We start from the raw sequence: 7,051 nt of genomic DNA on the forward strand, positions 1-7,051 counted from the left end.
ATATATGAAACTAGGCTTCCCAATTTTTTTGATTTCCTGTCACCTCTTAATTTTTATTCTGTGTGTTCTCATAGATTACGGAAGCTCATAATAAAGAGAAATTAGCTTTAATTCTGGAAATTACTGAAGAAATTCTGTAATCTTCATTTCTATGGAGGCAGAGAAATACTGTTTGTATCTTGACATATTTATCAGTTGTAAGCTCCTTTCAAACCAGTTTTCTGGAAGAGTTTAATTTATAGCTCCTATTATTTTGTTTTTCTTTTTAGATCTCAAAATGAATGTCATGCTCACAAAAAGCGCCAGACAGGAAACTAAAGTCTTGTGCTTATTCCAAGTCTCTAAATCACTGTAAGTACCATAGCAAAGTCATCTGCATGAGCATGACTCTTCCTAAAACACAGTATGAAAGTAAAATTCAGAGGTCCCAACGCAGAGCAGCTGCATGACTCCTTTCACTGAACTGGCTTCAGAAGACAGTGATGTCATGGCTGAAATTGCAAAAGGCTGTTTAAGCAACCAGTTCTGCCTACCTACTATGTGTTTCTGCCCTGTACTACCGTTTCACTTTGGTCAGACCCACTGGCTTCACCCATAAGTGAATCTCGTGTTGCCAGGTCAGTACCTTTGTTTAGAAGGCACTTTTCAGAGATCTTCTTTTCTTTTCCTCATCCTTTCTGCATCCTTCTAGGCTTTGAAGCTTAGTGCAGTTTTTCCTCACATCTGGGAAGACTTCTTTAACCACAGCCATTTACTCTCTTGACCATATAAGGGTTGTTATTCATGGCTGCATATGAGAATTAGCTAAGGTGTATGTAAGATTTAACTATATCTAGGCAGAATCCAGACCAAATACCTTAGCCTGGAATATAAGTTCCAATATGTTTAAATGTTCTATAGGTAATAGAATGTGTGGCTGAGATTGAAATTCATTGGTCTGTAATAATTTTTGCACCCACATATAAATTGAGGTAATTGCAATTATACACACACACACACACACACACAATATAATGTATATTTTAAATGTGCATTCAATCATAAAGATATTTAAATTTTCTTTTGCTTGGCAAGCAAATCATTCTTTAAGCAGATATCAACAGGAATGCTCTCAACTGGGCAAAATGGTACATAGGACCTAACCTTTCACTCCCTTTTCTCCTTTCCTTGCTCCCATTCTTTTTGTCTTCTACTTACTTTCTTTTTCTGTTTTCTAGCAGAACCTATACACCAACCAGTCCTACTCCTACCCAAGAGTACAATAGAACAAATGTTTTAAATCTAATGCTGTACAAAACGATGCACAACTTTGAAATCCTGTAATTTGCTTGCAAACTCCTGCTGCAGTTAAATATATGAAAAACTCGCCAACCTATCGAAGGATTAGAAACTGTATGGGAGGTTTGCTGAGCCTTCTTTTCTCCAAAGGGAAGTAACTCAGTCCATTGTAGTGTTTTGTAATTTAGCACTTCATTTCCGTTTTCCCAATGTATCCATAAGATTGTGAACTTCCAGGGCCGTGACTATAAAAATCTTCATTCTACATGTTAATCCAAATACTGAAGATATTATTTAAGGAGGCTCTCGATTCTGATCCAAATATTGATTACAAACTTCTAGGGACAAGAGCAAAAAGTCTTTAGTAATTGTCATCAACAGATTAATTGTGCTATTATTAACACAATATTTGTTTCTCAGTCTAGACTAGTAGTTCTTAACCATGGCTACATGTCAAAATATCTGGGGAGTTACTTTAAAAAATGCTCTATTACTTGAAGCCCTAACTTGAAATGTAGAATCTCTGAATGAACACTTTAAAGAGAATACCGGATAATTGTGTGACCATCAAAGATAAAGATGAGCTAGATTATAAAATAACAGTAGTTTTCAAATTATAGGATGCATCAGAAACTTCTACATTCAGATCATCTTAAAAACATCAGTTTGCTTAGCTCTTCCTTCATTTTTTGATTTAGTGTGCCTGAGATGTGCGCTTAAAATCTGGATTTCTAACATGTTCCTAGGTAACACTAAGGTAACTGTTTCATGCATAACATTTTTTGTCTATGTCTTCCTAAAAACCAGTACCACAGGGTTTCAATTACAGTAGTTTTGTAGTAAGTTTTGAAATCAGGAAGGTGAGTTCTCCAAATGTATTCTCCTTTGCAAATATTTGTTTATTCAATGATACTTGTAATTACATATGAATTTAGGGACTGTGTTCTCTAATTCTTATTTGAAATGTCATTGGAATTTTGATAAAAATTTTGTTGAATCTGAGAATTGCTTTGGATAGTTTAGACACTGTGATATTAAATCTTGCAATCCACAAGTGCAGAATGTCCCTACATTAATTTAGGCTTACTTTGATTAGTCAGCACTGTTCTCTGCACTTTTGGTTTTATAGCTTTCCTTGCACAAATATTTCACCACTTTGGTTGAATTTATTCTTTGCTATATTTTTGTTTTTGAATGCTTTTATAAATGCAGTTGTTTTCTTAAATTCTGTACTGGAATACTCACTGCTAGTAGATTGCATCAGAACCGACTTTAATATATGGATTTTATATCCTACAATGTGCCTGACTTTGTGCATTAGAGCCAATAGATTTTATGAATATATTCTTTGTAATTATTTTTATACAGAATCATGTTATCGAGGAATAGATTTTCACTTTCTTGTTACTAATTTAGATGCTTTTCATTTATTTATTTATTCATTTATTTTTTGGTACTGGGATTGAACTTGGGTTCTGGAGCTTGTGAGGCACATGGCAGAACCACCACTGATCTAACTCCCCAGTCCTCAGATGCTTTTTAGTTTGTTTGTTTGTTTGTTTGTTTGTTTGTTTTTGCATATGCCATAATTCTTCTAAACTTTCAGTTTAACTTTGCATAGCAATTTTGCAGTGAACACTGTTGTCTTGCTCCTGGCTTTAGTGGAAAATCTTTCCTGATTTGCACCACTGAAAATATTTTTAGCTGTGTGTTTTTCACTGCATAGTTCATCAGGCTAAAAAAGTTCCTTTATATTTCCTTACATTTTAAAATGGTCAAAAAAGATAAAAAAATAACATTTTGAACATGTTAATATTTATATAACATTAAAATACAATGCTCCTAATGTTCTATTTTTTGTATTAGAATCCAGCCATGATTGTTCTTCTCCACATTGTCCAAGCCTACTCAAAGCTGAGTAAGCAGTGACCTAGGTCATATTCCCACAAACCAAAAAGGTGATTCAATGGGCATATTTTGGACAATACTCATTCACTCCTGGTCCAGCCCTTCTAGACCATAAGGTCTATCAGTGGTGATAATTTACTTTCGTTTCATAATTGAATTCCTGTGATTCTGTACTATTTACTATCTAGTAAAAAGTAGCCACTTAATTAGAATTAGTGGAATTATGAGCATAAATAATTCTGAAATCACCCAGTCCAGGAAATCTTAACCCTTTTTAACTTACGAACTCAAATGGATAATTAAGAAAATAACGAATAAGTGAAACATTTCTCCATCTTTACAGTAAAATGCTGTAGGGATTTAAGGGGTGACAATAACTGGCATTACATATATTAAAGTCACATTTGTGTACATATCTGTATATGAAGAGACACATCCACATACAGTTTTTGGTACAAGAAGAGTGGTACTTTTTCTCCTCCTCCTTCTCCTCTTCCTCCTCCTCCCTTTTCTTCTTAAATTTATAAAAATTCAGCACAAAATTCTGACATGCATTCCATATCTCATCAGGTGGTCTCTTTTAATTCCTGGTTTCTTGGCCAGTAAAAATAACCGTATGCCTCTCTCATGGTACTTTTGTGACTAATACTCGAATAGCAAATATATAGCTTCTAGAGCACAAAGGGTAGACAGAAATATGTAGAAATAAAACCATATGCCAGGTATAGTAGCTCATGCCTTTAATCTTAGCACTCAGGAGGTTGAGGCAGAGGGAGCACTATGAGTTTTTGGCCAGCCTGAGCTACGTAGAGCATTCAAGGCCAGTTGAAACTGTATAGTGAGACCTTGTCTCAAAAAATAAAAGAAAGAAAACAAACTATAGATTCAGAATTTAGATATTTTGTTGATATTACTGAATTCTAATGCAGAAATGAAAAGTTTCTATAGAAAAAGAAAAAAGAGAAAAGTTTCTTATTGTTGATTGATATTACTCAGGATTCTGTCTAAGAGATGTCTCAGGAATATGGAAGAGTTTTATAACTCTTTGGGAGCAGAGGCCTTCTCATATAGAGAGCTGGTGTTTTGTTACCTACAGCAGAAAAAGCCTTTGGTAATCCAATTTAGGATGACCAATAACACTGGGTTAGAAAATTGGACAGTCTTTGGTAAAAAGCTACAGAATCCTTCATATCTCTGAATATTGTAGACAATTCTTGTACAGTATCTCATTTAACATCATGCCTCTCCGAATCACCCTATTCTCCCAATGCAACATGGAGGAATTATCAAGCGATTAGGTCTTTATTTGCTTCTTTTACTGCAACAGCTAACTCCCTTGTGTCAAACATTAAAAATCCGTTTACCTCTTTTGCTTTGTAATTGACATGTGAAATTTGACATATGTTTATTTTCTTTTTCTTTTCTTCTTCTGTTTTTCATTTTCTCAATTAGATTTTCTATATTTTGAAGGAAAATGATATTTTCTTTTATTCTTCAGAACATTTTTTCCAAAGAGATGAAATAAGATTCAGATATCTATATGTGACCATGACTATTATCAAAAAAATTACAAACACATGGACTGTACAATATAAACTGTGGCCTGATAAGAACAGCATAGGTATAAAGAGACAGACTGGTGACTGGGGACAGCTGACAAAGCACGATGTTGTTATTTGGGGGAGTGAGCGTATAAGGGAGCAAGACAGAGGGAAGATGCTTGTTAACGCTGACAGAGTACAGGTTTTCTACAGAGCCAAGGCTGTAAACCATGTTCGTTCTTTTTCGTTTTTGTTTTTGTTTGTTTTTTGAGACAGGGTCTCAAAATGTAGTTGAGACTGATCTGGAATTCACTGTGTAGCCCAGGCTGGTTTTGAACTCACAGCAATCCTCCTGCCTCAGCCTCCCGAGTGCTGGGATTATAGGCATGCACCACCACGCCCGGACATGTTCATTCTTTTCATCTCACATGATGTCTGCAAATGCAAATTTCCTTATACAATTTTCTACATAGAAAGACTTTTGAGAATTGCATGGATGTCATATCTTAATCTCTCTTGGGTCATTCAAGACTCATTCCTTATTTATCAATACTACAGAGGACTGTAATATTGATTATACCCAAAGCATCTGTGAAGAATTAACCCCACATGTGGCTTATTTATAAAAGTGAGTCTGGGGCCAGGGATTTAGCTCAGTGCTTTAGCTGCCTGCCTGGGGAAAAAAAAAAAGTGAGTCTGGCTGAAGCCTATGTGTGGAGGTCAGAGTAACTCACACCCAAATTCTGTTTCCACAGTTAAAACCCTCAGACTAGGACAATGTTCTCACTACATTTTGTCTATTCTGTTCCTCAATTGAGAATGCTTTTTCTTGTCCTTTATGAGCCTTGTTTGCATTAATTTGCATAGAAACAACAAGTCACCTTTATTGCAATTGATTGCCAATAAAAGTCAGCGCCCGGGACTGGCCAACATTTTCATTGGTTACACCAGCATTGCTTGCCCTGGCACCTTGCTTTATCTCTCTTAGTTCTGTCTCTTAGTGTATTTATTTCTCAGGCTTGCATCCCACACTGGGCATGTGGGGATTAGAGATTTACAGCAGAAGTCTCTGGCAAGTACAGACACTATATGGCCCATTAGTTAAATGTGAAATAGGAAGAAAAGGGCTAACGGTGTAGGGGAAATGGGAAGAATGGGGGCAAGGAAATAAGGGAAAACAAAAATATATGAAAAAATGGAAATAAAGTTTTTATAAATAGGGAAGGGAGAGGGGGTGAAGGGAAGGCAGGGGTAAGGGGAAAAAATAAGAACCAAGACTTGTCATGTAAAGATACAGGATCCCAATGATGAATGCAACTGTACTGTATACCTAAAAGGTACTAATAAACTCAATGGGGGGGAAAAAACACCAAATTTTCATTCCCAAACTGTGCCCTAAAGATCTTTCCTAGGTGGTGTTACGATACTCAGCAGTACATGGCAAAAGTTGAAAAGATAGAAAAATAAAACATACTGTATATAAAGGTAGATGTGTTGGATTTGACTGCCTTTAACTTTGCTATCCTGTCCATATTAAAATGTATGTTTTGTTTCTTTCAAAGAGGCAAAATAGATAGTTGGTAACAGTATGTTAGTGCCCAACCTCTCTCCTCAATTTGCTTTTTTCTTTCAACATTCTTCTGGTCTGAGAAAGAACAATTTGGCAAAAGCTGCGTTAGGTAAAAAGCAACCTTTGGCTTACAGGGTCATGGTAGTGATGAAACTTAATTTTTTTTCTTGAAAATAGAGTGTAAGTAGGTAAATCATCGTGTGAAGTGTCATGGGAATTTTCACGTACAACGAGTAGGGTCAGGAGGCATAAATATATAAGGGATTACAGGAGAAGAAATTTCATTTATTTTTTATTTATTTTTAATTTTTTTAGTTTTTTGAGATGGGGTCTCACTATTAGTTCTGGCTGACCTTGAACTCAGTATGTAAGATCTGAATGACAAGCCCGTGCTATATGACAAAGGGCCTGGGAGACAGTGCTCTAACCCCCTCCCATTGTAGCCATAGCTCCGACCTTCGTTCTAACCCTGGTTTAGGAATGTAAGGCAATCTTGTGCTGTTTGAAGTCCGGATCATGATTAACGTGTAAGTTAGTGGTTCTAGACTATGAGATAAAAGCTGTACCATACATAGAGACACCAAGTTAATTGTCAAACTGTTTGCTTATCCGGAATGTCTTGGTGACCTTTGAAACATCCTATAGGCATCTGCTAATCATCGATGTGTGGCTACCGAGTATGTGACTGCTGACCATCTGTCCATCCATGATGGTCAGCAGAACCTTGACCCTGACCCTTTGCCCACTTGCTGTG

General features: G+C 36.1%; 1 long non-coding RNA gene across 1 annotated transcript in view; it reads left to right on the forward strand.

Annotated features, from left to right (window-relative positions):
- LOC104871917 overlaps nt 1-1,270 on the forward strand; it is a 59,480-nt gene extending 58,210 nt beyond the window's left edge. Inside the window, exons 2-3 of the long non-coding RNA XR_782997.1 lie at nt 270-351; nt 1,218-1,270. This is a non-coding gene — a long non-coding RNA (uncharacterized LOC104871917). The remainder of the gene's footprint in view (nt 1-269; nt 352-1,217) is intronic.
- The last annotated feature ends 5,781 nt before the right edge of the window (nt 1,271-7,051 follow it).

Source organism: Fukomys damarensis, unplaced genomic scaffold (genome assembly GCF_012274545.1).
Source record: "Fukomys damarensis isolate Sample0158 unplaced genomic scaffold, DMR_v1.0_HiC HiC_scaffold_30, whole genome shotgun sequence".
Lineage (NCBI taxonomy): Eukaryota > Metazoa > Chordata > Mammalia > Rodentia > Bathyergidae > Fukomys > Fukomys damarensis.